This window comes from Rhinolophus sinicus, chromosome 15, assembly GCF_057876585.1.
Source record: "Rhinolophus sinicus isolate RSI-liver-muscle chromosome 15, RSI-T2T, whole genome shotgun sequence".
NCBI lineage: Eukaryota > Metazoa > Chordata > Mammalia > Chiroptera > Rhinolophidae > Rhinolophus > Rhinolophus sinicus.
The window spans coordinates 23,317,755-23,333,909 of NC_142515.1; the positions used below are offsets into that span (position 1 = coordinate 23,317,755).

A 16,155-nucleotide genomic window follows, 5' to 3' on the forward strand; every position below is an offset into this window, starting at 1 on the left:
GGGGTGCAAATGGGAAGAGAAAGGAGTTAGCCCTGTACTGGGGGCTTTTCCAAGTGAGCGGTGTGGTAGGTAGTCTCTGCAATGTCCCCCAGTGATCCCTGCTTCCCATGGAATCCCCCTTCCCTTGTGGGCTCACCTCCCCTTGAGTGTGAGCTGTACTAGAGACTTGCTTCTAAGGAATCGAATATGGCAAAAGTGAGGGGATGTCACTACTAGAATTAGGTAACAAAAAGACTGACTCCCATCTTGCTTGCTCTATCAGGCTCTCTTGCTTACTTGCTCTGATGAAGCCACCTGCCATGTTGTGAGCTGCCTTACAGAGAGGATCACTTGGCAGGGAACTGAAGGAAGCTACTTGCCAACAGCCAGTGAGAAATTTAGGTCCTCAGTCCTCAGTCCAATTACCCACAAGGAACTGACAACCATGTAAATGAACTGGGAAGTAGATCCTTCCCCAGCCAAGCCTTCAAATGAGATTGCAGCCCCAGGTAAATCCTTGATTGCATATTGGAAGAAGGTTGGATGAGTATAGAACGGGCTACTTCACAGTAGCCACTGAACCTTCCAAACTGGTGGTGGAACTCTATCATCTCTCCCCCAAATCCCATGGACTCAACCCAGCTAGCCCACACCCACCACCCTCCTCCATCTTCCCTAGCCCCAGCCTATCTCAGGAAGGACTCTCCCTATCCCACCCAACTGTAAAGATGCCTTATCTTTTTAGTCAAACATGGCCTTGTCCTCCAGGTAGAACCATCGTTCATTCTACCTACCTCTAAAATGCAAAGGTCAGGCTGGTGGGCTTGAGGTAATTGTTACCCTTATCCCCAACTATTCTTATCAAAATTTCTGCCCTTATTCCACAGGCTCTACTTGGGAGGAACCTGAAAGGGCCCCAAAGGGAAGGGGATCTTGAGTCATTTTCACTCAGAGCACCCCCTTGACTCCAACCAGCCTTGGAGAATCTCATCTTTGGTCCTCTCCAACTCTCGTCTCCCAGTATCCTGATGACTCAGTGATGGGGACGGCAATGTCCCTGCCTCTCTCTTGCCTTAAGATGTCCTTGGTCTCTGTTGATGGGAGAAGGAGCCCAGTCACAACCATTGATGAAGTACCACTTCTGACAGCCCTGAGGCCAGCTCTGGGACAGAGTTGGTCACAACTCAGAGGATGACCTCCCGATCCCATAGTCTCGTGGGAGACGAAAACAAGTAAATGAGCGCCCACCAAAGCCTGCGATGAGAGAAGAGTACGAGGGGCATTTTGGGAGCTGGGAAGAAAGCATAATTCTTACCCGAGGGCAGGGAAGGCTTTGCAGAGGGTGAGTAAGAGTTTATTGGGTCCCATAAAAGAGGAGAAGGCATTCCAGACAGAGGAAATGACATGCGCACAGCCACAGAGGTCTGAGAGAGTGCAGTGCACTCGAGGAACTGCTCACTATTTGATAGAGATGGCACTTCAGTGAGAGGATGAGATAGGAAGAACCACTGAAGGATTTTTTTAAAATTATTCCCCCCCCTTCTTCCGCCTCCCACCCCCACTCCGGTTCAAGCCGTTGTTTCTCAGTCTAGCTGTGTAGGACACAGCTCCCTGGCCCCTGTTGGTTTTATGAGCCTTGCGCTCCCCAGCCCAAGGCAGCACTCAGCAGCCCAGCTCCAGGGAGAGCTGTTGTTCACAATCTTAGCTGTAGAGGGCACAGCTCACTGGCCCATGTGGGCATCGAACCCGTGACCTTGGCATTAGGAGCACCATGCTCCAACTACCTGAGCCACTGGACCAGCCTTTTTTTTTTTGACATGGAAAGATGTCCAAGATAGGTTATCAAATGAATAAAGCAAGTCACATGAGAGTGTGTGTGTGGTGTGATCCCTTTGTATTCTGTGTTAATAAATGTACCATGTGAATGTCTGGAAAAATATTATTTTTGAATAATATTGGGAAAAAACACATGAAAGCAATAATTGATACTTTAAAGAGATGGACCGGACTGGAAAGGAGAAGAGAGAAGAGAAAGGAGAGGAGGAAGAGAAGTGCTTTCCCATTTTATTTCATACCACTTTGTACCATTTGCATTATTTTACAATGTTGCTATATTAAAATCATTTGATGAAGGAAGTGACATAACCGTCGTTGCCTTACAGAAAGATTGCCTTCACAAGATTTGGGCAATCTTGTGGGGTGAATGTGGGGTGGATATTAGGTGCTATTAAAAAATACTGTTAATTTTAGCCATGTACGAAAAGAACCTTATTTTTTTTTAGAGGTAAATATTATGGTATCTAACATAAAAGAGTATCTAAGCCTTGGTGAGATTCAACAAAAGCTGAACCCTACGAATTTACCTGTCCTCCAGCAGTGTGATTTTCTCCAGCAGTGCTCTGTGGCCTGATGAAGAGAGAAAGTATGAGGTGGTGATACTGCTCCAGGCCTGGGGTTTGTCAGTGGCTTGGGTTAGATGAAAGGACAGGCTGAGTTGGAGAGGGATTCTTAGGGGTGTGGAGAAGGAAGGGAAAGCCAGGAATTCCCAACTACAGTGAACAGGTGTGTGTGTGTGTGTGTGTGTGTGTGTGTGTGTGTGTGTGTGTGTTTGGCTACTCCACATCTGAACACCCTCTAATTTGGGAGGAACCCCACATCGTGTGTTTTAGTAGGGAGGCAGCATCTCATCTGCCACTAGAGAAGCGAAGAGGCCAGAGCTTTCTCTTTCCACCCGACTATCAGCTAGCTTGTGGGCACATGACCCAAGTTGAGCCAATTGATGCAACTACCCAGGATTACTCAAAGATATAGGGACAGGTGAAAACGTATTCAAAGTGGGGACCATGGGCCTGGGAACACAGAGCCAGCAGCACTGAGTGCTCAGTGGCTGAGACAACAGTAGGGACTCTCAGCCAGAATATTCTTGTGGTTTGACCTTGGCTGTATTTGCTGCCTTCCTGGTCCTGCACACTTTTTTTTTTTTCTAATGTGAATTCTATGAGCTACCTAAACTATTTCCCCCAAACTCTCCTTATTCTTTTGTCTTTAGGGTAGCTTAAGTTAAATTTCATGCTTGCTGGCAAGAACCCTAATGGATACATAAATTGGTACCAGGCAAATGATGGTAGGCGAAAGATTATCAAGGAAATGGGGGAAATGGGGATCAGTTATTTGGCTTAGTTTATAGGGATTCAGGAATGGGAATTTGTAGCCTATGCCATGCAATACAAATCAGCTGATTAAATTACCACCTGTGGTCACCTAGGATGAAGTGTCCACTGAGGAGAAGCATTAGACGACCACATGGGATAGATGGCCTGCTTCTAAAACCACAGGACAGCCTATAGAAATTGGATAACAAGCTCAAGCCCTGAATTCTCAGCTCGAAGTTATGACTTAAACCCATGGAATTTCTATCATTACTGGAAAATATATCTTATCTCTTGTAGCAACAGTGCTGACATAAATGAAAACCAATGTTGCAATTTGATCCTATGGTTTTTGAACTATAATGTCAGATAAATCACAGTCTTATAAAATAGGACATTGATTAGGAAACAATGGAATTCCAAGAATTGAATTGGACTATATAAGAAATATTTAGAGGAAACCCCCAACTCTCACTGAGCTTCCCCTGCTAGCTAGCTGCTCCTGGCCATTGTCTGGCAATGCTCCTCCCTTCACTGATGATGTTGTGACATCTCTGGTGGTCCCTTGCAAGAGGACACCATTTATCCTCACCCCTCCTACTCAGCATTTTCTTCAGATATGTCACATCTCAGCAGGCAAATTTTGGGGGGTGGTTCTGTTCGAAGAAGCAGTTGACAGAAACCTGGACTCCCAGCTGCTCAAACCAGAACAGCAACTCCAGAATCTTTGCTAAGTGCTTGCACATCTTTAAGCTCAGCCTGATCCAAAGGTACAATGTCAGACAGAGTGTGGCTTCAAGGGAACCTAAAGATCTATGAAGATAGGACCATTAGAGAAGATTCATTGTGTGCAACTTGACCACCCACCCATTATGTCCCTGGAAGGGGCCCCAGGTGTTTTATTCTCAAAGAATTTGAAGAATACTTTGGTGAAGGGAATAACGGAAGAAACTAGCAGAGCTTTAGTAAGTTGTTCTCTGTAGGCTAAGGATGTTAGTGGGAGAGGGTGTGTGACCCTCTGTTTAAAAGAAAATGAAGGGGAGGTAGAAAAGGGTAAAGGGGGTCAAATATATGGTGACGGAAATAGATTTGACTTTGGATGGTGAACACAGTGCACTATATAGATGATGCATTATAGAATTGTACACTTGAAACCTATATAATTTTATTAACCAATGTCACCCCAATACATTTAATTTAAAAAAGAAAGAAAATAAAGAACTCTGTGTGCTTTAGACCAAGTAACAACACTTAAGGAGTAGAGAATAATGAACATAAATAACACATTAGTCAATGGAGCTGACAGATACTCCATGGACAAAGATCCCTAACCGTTATCATTAATTTTGCTTCTTCTAATAAGTGCCTGGAATCAAAATAGCCCACTAAGGTTCCACTTGATCAGTACTTTTTAAAAAATGGTAAAAATTCATGAACAGAAGCTTGAATTGAGTTACTGTATCAAAGAATACTAACTGTTTTCCAATACCTATTTCTCCCTTCTCTCTCATAGTAACTGGACCTTTGGATTTTAGCTGAACACATGGTTACCCAGAATAAAGACTACATTTCCCAGCCTCTGTTGAAGCTAGGTATGGCCATGTGACTAAGCTCTAACAAATAGGATGTGAGTGTAAATAATATGTATAATTTTCAGGTGTGTCCTTAAAGGTAGGGGTTATCCTCTTCTTCCTCCCCTTTTTCCATCCTGCTGCTCAGAATATAGAAGCAGTTATGAGGTATTTTGGAGGGTAGACAAGGAAAATACCCTAGTGATGGTGAGAAAACAATATAAAAAAGAGCATAGGTCCCTGGATGGCCCTGTGGAATAGAGACACCATACCAGCCCTGGACAATGTACATTTGGACTATTACATGAGAGAGAAATGAACTATCTTGTTTAAGTCACTGTTATTTTAGGTCTCCGTTACTTACAGGTAAGTAAGTGATGATAGATAGTAAGTCCCAATGATAAAGAATGTAGGCACCTCCCTCAATTCCCAGAACTGAGTTATGTCATAGATCCAAGGCCCCTTAAGCAAAAGAGAGATTGAGCATCCTCAGGGAGGAACACTGTAATAGCATCAAAAGAATGTTCTTTGATAATTATAGCTATCATTTATTGAATTTCATTATGTGCCTTACAGGGCCCAGTGGGACTCCAAGCCCATTCCATGGCTATCTTCTATTCTATCCTCAATAACTAGCAAAAAAAACACATACTGGCAATCCAGTACTTGGAAAGGCAAAATGGAAGCCGCTAGAGCTCTCACGTCCTGCTAAAATAGTAGATCTTTGCATCCTGGGGGAATTGCAAAGATTATACCATAAAAGACTGTAAAAGTGAAGAGTAATGATTCCTATCATGTCCCTATTTAATTATCAAGAGACGGTAGAACATGGATGAGGCTTGGAGAAAGTTCAAAGTTTCTATGGCACATAAGGTGCTACATGGAGCCTGTGGCACGTCACAATTGAAGAATCGCAGTGGAGGCACCTCTTATGGCCCAATAAAGAACAAGGAGTCTTTATTTTTCCTGAAAGAAAATAGCTACTTACAGAAGGGGCCTGGATTTGCTCTAAATCACTAGGTGTACATGACACACTAAAATGAACTGAGCTAGCTGCTATCTGATCTACCTAGCCATGTGTTGGCTGTACCCTTTAGAGTCCATCATCAAGGGGAAGTGGAATCTATGGAATAAGGTCCATGGAGGTCCTGAAGGCATAAATAAGTAAGTGTCCTGTGCAGGCCACTCACCATGGCCTGGACCAGGATGAGGTTGGCAAGATGCCTAAGGTGTAAAATTTAAGGAAGCACTCACTCAGGTGCTGACCCTGTATTTGCATGACACTAAGTGTGAGTGTATCCTTATATTTTTCACCATAAGCAGCCAACTTGCCTCATCATCATACATATCACAAAATGCCACCCATCACTCCACATCTCTGATCTCCTGGGAAATATACTAACACCAGGTGATGGAGGGGAAAAAATGTCAAGTCTAGTTTATAGTGCAATATTCCAACTGTGGCCAGAAACAGACCACTGCTGTGTAATCCCATTTAGGGATGGCTCTGAAAAACAACGGGGAAGATAAACCTCCCCAGTATGCAGAATGTTGAACAGTATATTTTGTGGCTCACTGTCTGGAAGGTGAGATGGCCTGATCTGCAGTAAATATATGGGCAGTGGCTAATGGGTTAGACAGATGGTAAAGGGCTTGAAAGGAATGAGATTAAAGATTTGGGGCAAGGAAGTAGAAGGAAAAATACAAAAAAAGAGAATCTTTTGGAGGGTATATAGAATGTGAAAATACTTGTGTTTTATGAAATGATCACCAAAAGACTCCCACTATAAGAAGCATTCTCAATAATCAGGTGGACAAGATGACCCACGCTGGATCTCAGCCAGTCCCCTTCCCTCAGCACCCCAGGGCTTGCTCAGTGTTCTCCTGAACAGATGGCCACAAGAGTGAGATGAAAGCTATGCATGAACTCATCATCTCACCACAGCTAACCTGGTTACCCTCCCTAAAGTGCCCAATTGTCAGCAGTGGCAATCAACCCCAAGTCCTCTATACTGTTCTACAACCGCAGAAGGACCAGTGAAGTATCTAGTGGAAGATCTGGATATGTCTTCTCTAAGCATCAAGCTTCTGCCAATATTACCATCCACTGTCTTACTCTGTGACTTATAACAGTCTGATTTCCCACACAACATCGCTTCTTAACAAGAAATCATTTTGCAATTTTTAAAAACAGGCTAATATCCATGAGATTCACTACTTTATTTATATATTCCATCGTCCAGAAACAGCTAACTTTATAGATCAATGCAGTGGTGTAACAGAGATAATGGCTTGTCCCCTCAAACCCTTCCTCCCTTTCTCCTGAGCATATGGTTGTCCACCTAAGGACTACATTTCCCAGCCTCCCTTGTAGCCAGTTCTCCTCAATGGATGTAAGTGGAATAGGTACAGTTTTCAAGTCATATTATTAAAGAGCTTACCTTGGCGTTGCTGAATCCTTTCCTTCCTGTTGCTCAGGAATGACAACTTTGGAAGGTACCTTTTGAAGATGGCAGAACTTCCTCTTTAGTTTGAGTTTCCAGATGTGTCCATAGAGCAGAACGATGTCTCTTCCCAGCTATCTCTCTTCCCTGGATGTAAGAAGAAGAGTAGACTTTTATCATGTTTAAGAAATTGCATTTACGGACTCTTTGTTAGCACAGTTTGGTATTATGATGGTATGGTGCAGCACTTCCAGGATGAGGTCCATGCTGTGAGCTAGTGATTAACTCATAGGATGTTATTTCACCCATAGCCTTATGGGCACTTCCTACAAGTACCTAACGACGCCCTCACTTCCTGTGACTCTTGTTTCTGCTGGATTAGGATTAGAGAGTCCTCAAGGGAAGAAAGTTCTCACCAGAACAAACAATATTTTTATAGAATTGGAAGCAGAAATTGCTACCTGGTCACTTCTGGTTGCTCATACCAATGGATGAACAGATTAAAGGGGGATTACAGAATTGGCTAGGGTGATTGATGCTAAATATTAAGGTCAAGTAGGATGTTTTTCTCTGTGTAATAGGCAAAAAGAAATATTCGTGAAACCAAGGGGTTCCCTTGGGGTGCCTCCTAGAACTGTTATGTCCAGTGGTAAAAGTTAATGAAAGACCCCTACAACCCTTCATATACAGGACAGCCCAGGGCTCTGATCCTTCACGGAATAAAGGCTTGCTTCTCCCCCAAAGAATGCAAAGCAGGGCCGGCCCGATGGCTCAGGCAGTTAGAGCTCCAGGTTCCTAACTCTGAAGGCTGCCTGTGCGATTTCCACATGGGCCGGTGGGCTCTCAACCACAAGGTTGCCAGTTCGATTCCTCGATGGTGGGCTGCGCCCCCTAAATTAGCAATGGCAACTGGACCTGGAGCTGAGCTGCGCCCTCCACAACTCAGACTGAAAGGACAACTTGAAGCTGAACGGCACCCTCCACAACTCAGATTGAAAGGACAACAACTTGACTTGGGAAAAGAAAAAAGAATGCAAAGCAGCTCCTGACCTTCTGTCATGTTAGACGTTTATATGTTTTAACTTATTTCCATTTATTTCAGTTCTTATTCCCTTGCTATTGTATTATTATGTGTGATGATGATTAACTTTACACTTTAGTCCACAGGTTGCAGAATACTGACACAGGATTCCAATAGAACTAGAAGAAGAATAGAACGAAGATCCCAAACTTAGAGCTGTGAGGATCTGGGTCGTCTCCCTTGGGGGCAAGTTGAATACATTCTGTATGAGTGACCTTGGATGGGAGCATTTTGTAGGGGAGAGGACTGTAAATTTAGGGGAAAAAAGGCATATGTGCAATATCGGGCAACCAAAGGAGTGGACTGTAGTGGCATTTATTTTCCTTTTTTATTTTTTTTAACCTAGCATCTGAGCACTCTTCCTAACTGGGGAGACTTTCTCCAAACAACGTAAATATTGGTAGAGGAGTTTTATAGGAAAACATAGGAACCTAAGGAACTTTGTTCTCTCCCTATCTTTGACAGCCAGTGCCTGGGATATGTCTTACGTTTAGCCAATCAAATTATCTCACATGAGCTTTGAATCTTGAGGGAGTAAAGTAAGAACAGGAGACTTGAAAAATTACACCTAGCGATGTTCATGCCAAGAGTTTAGTACCAGGGGTGCCAGCAGCGGTGCCCTAACCCGCTTTTCCTACGGTGTGACCTCATGATATTTTCTGAAGCCAGTCTTCCTTAATTCTTCAGATGTCCTACTGATTCTGTAAACTACTTAAAATCAAGGGTTCAAGGAAGGGGAGCCTTCTCTGCAGTCTAGGGTTGAGAAGTATTTTCTTCTGTAGGTAAGAAGGCTGCTGTCCTGTATTGGTTGGAAAGGGAAACTGTTTCCTACAGTTCTCTTTTGTGGACTCTGGTCACTAAAAAGACCCATTTGTCAGGACAGCTGCAGTGATTGTTGACAGTTGCTAGGCCTGTGGCCCAGAGAGATCCAAAGGACTCAGCACAGCTCCCCCTGCCCCGACATCCAAGACCCATAAAGGCAGAGATGGAGGGTAAGTTCAGCTCTCTGGGGAGGAGCAGTGGGGGGTGGGGGGTGGGGGTGGGGGGTTAGCTTTTCCTTTTCTTGGGATTCCTGACCTTTCTAAGGAATGTGAAGAGGAGGCAGCAGGGCTCACTGCTCCCTGAGATGAGCCCCACAGCACAGTCACAGGGGGGCTTCCCAGGGACACAGGAGCCTCAGTGTTTTCTCCTTAACAAAAAGTAACAGCACCTGAACTCTTCTATCAGCCTTGCCCTTGCCGAGATCTGTCATAGATGCCACAAGCTGGGTCATGTGACGGGAGGACTCATTGGGGGTGGGAGAATGGGCATAAAGCTGGCTGATTCCATAGGTGCCCCCTTGGGGCTGTCATCTGTCTAGAGTGGAGTAATGCCCTCTCTAGGTCCTCCTGGAGCCCACAGGGCCCAGGACCGCAGAGAGGAAGCCGAGTGGTACTTATTTGCCCCCAAAAGCCACGGGAAAGTGTATGTTTCTCCTTCCAGGTTCTCGCCTTGGGACCCTGTACCCTCCTCCTGGTTACAGGATGAATCCTGACCTGAAGGACCTTACCTCTCCCATGAGCTTCCAAGCGCCTGCCTTTCTGCTGCTAGGCGGTCGGGATCTCCAGTGAGGCGCGGTGTGGGATCACGGCACGCTGAGCTCTGCTCGTGGGTCTCTGCCCCAAACCCCCCAGGAGCAAATCCGCGGTCCCGGCGCTCCCCAGGTTACACAGAGTGGGGCACAGGCGCTGGCTTCCCACAATTTCTGGAGGCGGGGAGAATCCCAGAGCCGCAAGAAAAAGCTGGCGCGCCGCGCACTTTCCTGCCCGGCTCGGGTCTTGGGTCCCCAGAAGGGATGAAACCGACAGGAGAAACCGGCGGCAGAGCTCGCTGAGTCTGGAGCCGCCTGGGACGTGTGTACCTAGAGCGCTGGGATATAACGCAAGCCCTTCTCTGCCAGGACTGAGGGCGCCTCCTCTCAGGCCGCTCTGCAGGTCAGGACAGAGCAGGGTGACCGAATTCACTCTCACCTCGGGGCGCTCAGGTCCACGCGGAGGACAGAGCGACTCACCTCGGGAGAAATTCCAGCTTGGCCGAATTCTCCAGCTTCTGTGGCGACCTTGCAGCTGGGATCGTCCCACCCCAGGCCCGCGAAGTCTGGGTCCGAACTAGGTGGAGGCTCCAGTTTGCGGAGGGGTTAGATCCAAGCAGTTGGACGCAGGCTGCGTTTTCTTCCCTGCTGCCCGGCCCTTGGAAATCTCCAGAGGACCCGATTTGGGGGGCGGCGGTGCAAGATGTCCTTTCTCACCAGAAACCTGTTTATACTATGAATCCCGTATCCTGGCGGGATCAGGCTTCAAAATGAAAGCCCGTTTCTCACCTTTTTCTCATTTCTGGCAAATGCCAACTGGGCATCCCCTGCCTTAAAGTATCCCCAGCTGTCCAGCCCCAATAATCCCAGTGGCTGCACGGGGCGGGGGGGGGGGTCGAGGAGGGGGCAATTCTGAGTTGTTCACTAACCGTCCCTACAGAGCTCTCCGCCTGGACAGTTAGGTTTGAGGCCGCCGCACGCTCTGGGCTGTCTCCAACGCACCGCGGGGGGGCAGCTCCAGCTCTTTTTTCGGTGTCGCGGTGGCTCACTGGAGTCCTGTGAACTCCTACGAACTGGTGGTGACACCCCACGACAAACGAGGAAGCAGGACGGCGGTGTAGAGGGGTGGGTGGAACCTACCGCAGGGCAATAAGCTTAGGGATTGATGAAGGGTTTTGCTCGTTGGTGTAACCAAAGGCCCCAGGCCTTCCAAAGATCTGCTACTTCAGTTGACCCCACATGGAGAAACATCCCATCCCTCACACACCACCGTGGGCACACTCTCTGCGCTAGAAGCCTCTCCTACTGGGCCTAGACTGGTTAGTTTGGCGCTGGCGCGATAGACTGGGCGGTGAGGTGTATTTGCGTCCCAGAGCTCCTGGATGCAGAGGAAGGCCGGCACCTCACTCTGCCCTAGGACAGATGAGGGTGTAGACCTGGCTTGGGGCTGCTGTGGGGTTCATAACTGTCCCCTCCCTCTCCTCCTGCGTACCCCACTGCATAATCCCTCCCAGGGCAGTATCCATGCCTTTTTGCACTGACCAGAAAGCACCCAATTTCTGGCCTGAGATGGGAAAGGGAGGGAAGCCTGTGGATACGAAATGCATTCAAGGGTATGGCCGCGTGTCTGTGAGCTCAAGTGGGGGCTCCTGAACAAGTGTGCCAACGTGCAGAAGCTGGTTCTCCCTTGAAAGCAAGTGAACTGGTGAAAGCACACCAGGGAAATCCCCTAATGTTTTCCTATGAACCTGTGAGATCGCTTTGGGGTCTGTGTGCAGTCAGGCATGACCACGTGGCCATCTAGGAACAAGTGGCTGAATGCATGCCATCCTCCGTTTCCCCAGACTGGAGGTAAACATGGGAGTGAGATCTGGAGAGAGCAGCTGGTGTGTAGCCCAGCTATGTCCCGGGAAAGAGGGGGTAAATGTCTAAACATGCAGCAGGACTGTCCCCTGGTATGGACCCAGATACAGGGGTCAGCCTGAGACCCAGCCGGAAAGTGAGACAGATCAACAGTGTGTGCCTATGAGCATGTGAGGAAGTGTGGGGTGGGTGTGGGTGGGTGTGAGTGTGGATGGTAGGGGGGACACGTTGCTCTGCAGGGGCCCCACCCGCCGGGCTCTTCCAGCCCTCTAGGCCAGTACTGGGCAGGTCCTCACAGAGGTTCCCTCCCTGGGGTCTCCACACATCCTGGAAGGGTCTCTACCAGCTCACTCCCTGCCAGCCCCACTGGACAGTTGGGCGCCTGTGAACAAGGGGACTCGCTAATCTACCCCCGGCTCCAAGAACGGGCAGGAAGCGAGGTACCTAAATACACAATAAGCCTCCTTTTGAAGTTCTGTGGAGGGAAAGCTCCCAGAGAGGAGAGCAGCCACACAACTTTCCCCAGGAAATCCAGGATCTGGGAATGAGGTGGGGAGAGCAGGTTCCCCTGCAGTTCGTAGCAACCACCCCCTACAGCTCCACCCCACCTGGTGCGTGGACAAACCAGGTCTAGCCACCCTGAGGCGCCAAGCACCTTACCTGGAACACCTGCGCAGAGCCAAGTGCTTTTGCTTGCGTTATCTCCTTAATCCCTTCCGTAATCTGGGGAAGGACTGGCCCTATAACTTGGGCAATGAAAGTAGAATAAAATAACTGTAATGAAAATAACTTTAATCAAATTTAATTAACTTGCCGGAGGTTAGGAAACACAGAAGCCAAGCTCAAAACTTAGTCTGCTGTCCAAAGCCACCCCAGCACCCTCCTGGGAGTGAAAGAGGGTTTTGGAAAGAGAGACAGGTGCAAAAGGAGAGGGAATGGGGTTTTGAAGAGGCCACAAAGGTAACAGGTAAGGAGCAGGACAGAAGAGACCAGGGAGTAGTGAGGTCTGTGGCACGCTGGAGAATGAATTATCAGAAACATATCGAAAGGAGTATTGATTGTGTCTGTATCTTTTCATTTCTGTAAATAAAATGGAAAAATACTCTAGGGCAAATAAAACAAGACTGCAGGGCATATTTGGCAAGTTTGAGAACCCAGGATTAGATCTCAGACATAGGGTTGGGAGTTTAAGACCTTGATCCTCAAACTGGCGTTAACACCACAGGAAGCTTGTTGTTCTAAATCTGGACTCTCAGGCCCTACCCCAGACAAAACGAGTGAGAATCTGCATTTTAACAAGATCCCCAAGTGCTTCTTCCACACCTTAAAGTTTAAGACCATTTCAGGGGCATTTACATATAAATGAGTATATCTTATGTTGTATATAAAAGTCTCCCTAGGACACCTCCCTTACCCCCACCTCTACCACAGTGGAAGAGGCGGGGGAGACTGGAAGACCCTGTTCTCTTTTCTTTTCATATTCTGATCGATTCTTACTGCCTAAAAGGTCAACAAAAACTCCTAACTCTCCACCCTTCAGGCGGCACCCTCCTACCCACCTCAACGCACCCCTCATTCTCCAGCGCACAGCAGCCTCCCCAGCTACCGTCTTCGCACAGAGCAGATGGAAAAGATTTTCCTTCCTGGTTCTCCATCCCTTTGTCTAATAAAGTGTGATTCATTGCTTCTATTTTTAACTTTCTGCTTGTTTGAGTCCTCCCATTTTGCCAACCCAGAAGAGGGAAGGGGAGGAGTGGAAGCGCACAAAACCCCCTTCCGTCCCAGAAGGAGGCAAAGCCCAGGCGGGGAGGGCCAGAGGGTGGCCGCTAGATAGGTGTGGAGGAGGAGGGGGTCTCATAGGCCTGACGGTGCTTCAGAGATAGTCTTGGATAGTCAATCAAAACCGGAAGGGTCCCAGCGGACTGGAGTGGCTTGGAAGCATTATTTTCCCCCAAAGTCCTAGGGGGCAAACTCCCAGCACACCTCTGAGCTAAGAGTTCTCTCCACAAAAAGAGAGGCTGGTAGGGTCTCACCTCCAGCCCAAATCCATTCCTCCCAGAGACGTTGGCTCTAGGGTTAGACCGTGAATTCAAATGCTGGCCCTCACCTATTATCAGCCACGCGCTCTTAGGCAAATTGCTTAACCGCCCTGGACTTCAATTTTCCTTGTCTATAAAGTGGGATGAAAATACCACTTACCTCATAGGGTGGTTGTTAGGAACGTATTAATACTTCTAAACTAGTGCAGTGCCTGGAACACAGAAAGCGCTCAATAATGCCACTTATTAATGCTATTTATCGTTATTATTTTCCACCCGGCCTGGAAGCAGCCACCCCTGCTGTCCCAAGTGTCCCTCAGACCCCAAGCCTCCAGGGCCGGGGCTAGAGGCGCTTCCCCCTACGCAGCCTCTAGAGGGCGCCCGGAACCCACTTGTCCTGCGTTTCTGCGTTGAAGCCTCAGGTCCCGCTCCCACTGTGGGCGGTGGCTGAGTCGCCGCCGCCGCCTCCAGCATTTGAATTTGCGACTCCTCCCGCAGGAACCAAAAATACGTGAGTTCTGGGCCCATAGGGCGGAAAATGTGAGGAAGCAGGAGCAATTCCCACCAAGCCTCCCCTTTAGGGCAGCACACAACACTGGGGGCCTCGCATCCCCACGCCCTCCACCACCTTCTAGCATACACAAGGATACTGGATTTCCGTAAGCTTCGGGGAGGCAGCGGCGGCCACTGGACTTCCTGGGCCTTGTTAGGGTCCTGGCCAGAATCTAGGGAGGCGCGTGGCTCCAAAGCCCAGTCTCGGGCTCATAGGGTGTGTGGCCGCCGGAGCTGCAGGGCTAGAAGCTAAGGCGAGGGCCTGGGAAATTCCCACCCCTAGGTCGACTAGCAGTCGAATTAGACCCTCCTCCCTCGAGCTGGGGGGCAGAGGAGAGAGGAAAGGAAGGAGGGATACCCATGACGGGGTGGCCTGGTGTAACCGCCCCTAGGAGCTTGGTGGGGCCCTGAGGAGCTGAGCTTGTGAGAGTAACTGCTAACCCCAGCAGTGGAGATTGTGTGTGTGTGTGTGTGTGTGTGTGTGTGTGTGTAGCACCACACACCTGTAGCTCCCCTTGAGTAGCATGGCACACCCCATGCGTAGCTGGAGGAGGTATGTGAGGCTGTACACAGTGTAGGTTGTGAATGAGAGGATATGAGTTTGTGCCCAGCCCTCAACACAACATGGATACCCATCACTCCCTCCACTCATCCCTATCCCTCCCCCCTCCATGGAACACACAATCTTCTGAGTGTGCTCTGAGCTCCTTGGAAAATCCAGACTGGCTCCAGCCCTCCCCCTTGCTCAGTCTGTTTCTATTGAACTCCCTGGGATAAGGAATCCAGGCGTGGGTGCAGGCGAGTGGTGCCACCCGCCTCCCTGGGACGACTTTGGGCAGTGGATTCGTGCCATTTGGAAAAAGCCCAGGAGGCTCCTGTTATTTGCCCAGGCAGCGGCTTGGCCAGAGGGGCTCCAAACGCGGAGCTGGTTAGAGAGCGCCTAAGAGGGGGAATTGCCGCTTTGGAGCAGGACTCTGGGGCTGCGTGGGAGTCAGAAGTGTGTGAAGGTGGGTGTGAGGGGAGCAGGAGGAGCAGAACCTGAGGGAGGGTGTTTCCTCCCACATCTAGCCCGAGGGGCCCTCAGGGCAGCGGGGGCCACAGCTTCCTCCCCCTCCCACCACCATAGCATGGCCTCCGATTCCCAGCTGCTCCAGCTCCTCAAGCTGAGAGAGAGGTACCTGCTTAGTCGTCTCATACACCTGGAACCTACTTTGTCACTCACACCACAAACAGGATGCCCATCTGAGTCCTGAGCCCAGAACAAACCCCACACCTGCCACCACGGTGGGGCCGTCACAAGGCATTGCTCAGGCCATGCCTACACAACCCCCAAGCACAGATTGGGCCACACAATGCCTCTATTATAGTTAACAGGTTGAGCCAGATTCTCTGTGTGCCACCCAAGGCACGACACGGCATCTGGGACCCCAGTCCTGCACAAGTTTCTGGGACCCGCAGGCCACTGCCCACTGAGCGACCTCGCTGGGTGTTCGGGGCTCACTCATCCGGGAAGTGCAGTCGGCTCACTCAAGCCAAGGAAGAAAGCAGGCCCTTCTACCCAGGCAGGTTCGTTAATTCCTCTTCTTTCTCCTCACCTCTACATACAATTATTCGGATAATTAGTCCCTTTTCTATTTTCGAACAGAGACCGACCATTTCCAAGCAGGCACGGTGGCAGGCGGGGAGTTGTGAGCTTTCTGCTGTGACCCTCGCAGTTGCCTCCCCTCCGGGCTCCGCCCCACGCGGGACTGGATGTGTAGGCCCCCGCAGCAAGCCTGGCCTTTCCCGGCTGCAGCGGCTCTCGGCCGACGCGGGATTTGCCGAGATTCGGTCCCAACGAATTCTGGGCGGAGAGAGGGAAGTCTTGCGTGGTCCCTTAACGCCGAGAGCCTCAGTGCCCCGGGAAG

General features: G+C 49.0%; 1 long non-coding RNA gene across 1 annotated transcript; it reads right to left on the reverse strand.

Moving 5' to 3' along the window:
• Positions 1-752: 752 nt before the first annotated feature.
• Positions 753-14,861, reverse strand: LOC141572903 (uncharacterized). The gene is made up of 5 exons (XR_012498451.2): positions 12,318-14,861; positions 9,774-10,930; positions 7,141-7,290; positions 2,343-2,385; positions 753-1,070 (listed from the first exon to the last, which is right to left on the reverse strand). It is a non-coding gene; the product is annotated as an uncharacterized LOC141572903 (long non-coding RNA).
• Between the last annotated feature and the right edge of the window lie 1,294 nt (positions 14,862-16,155).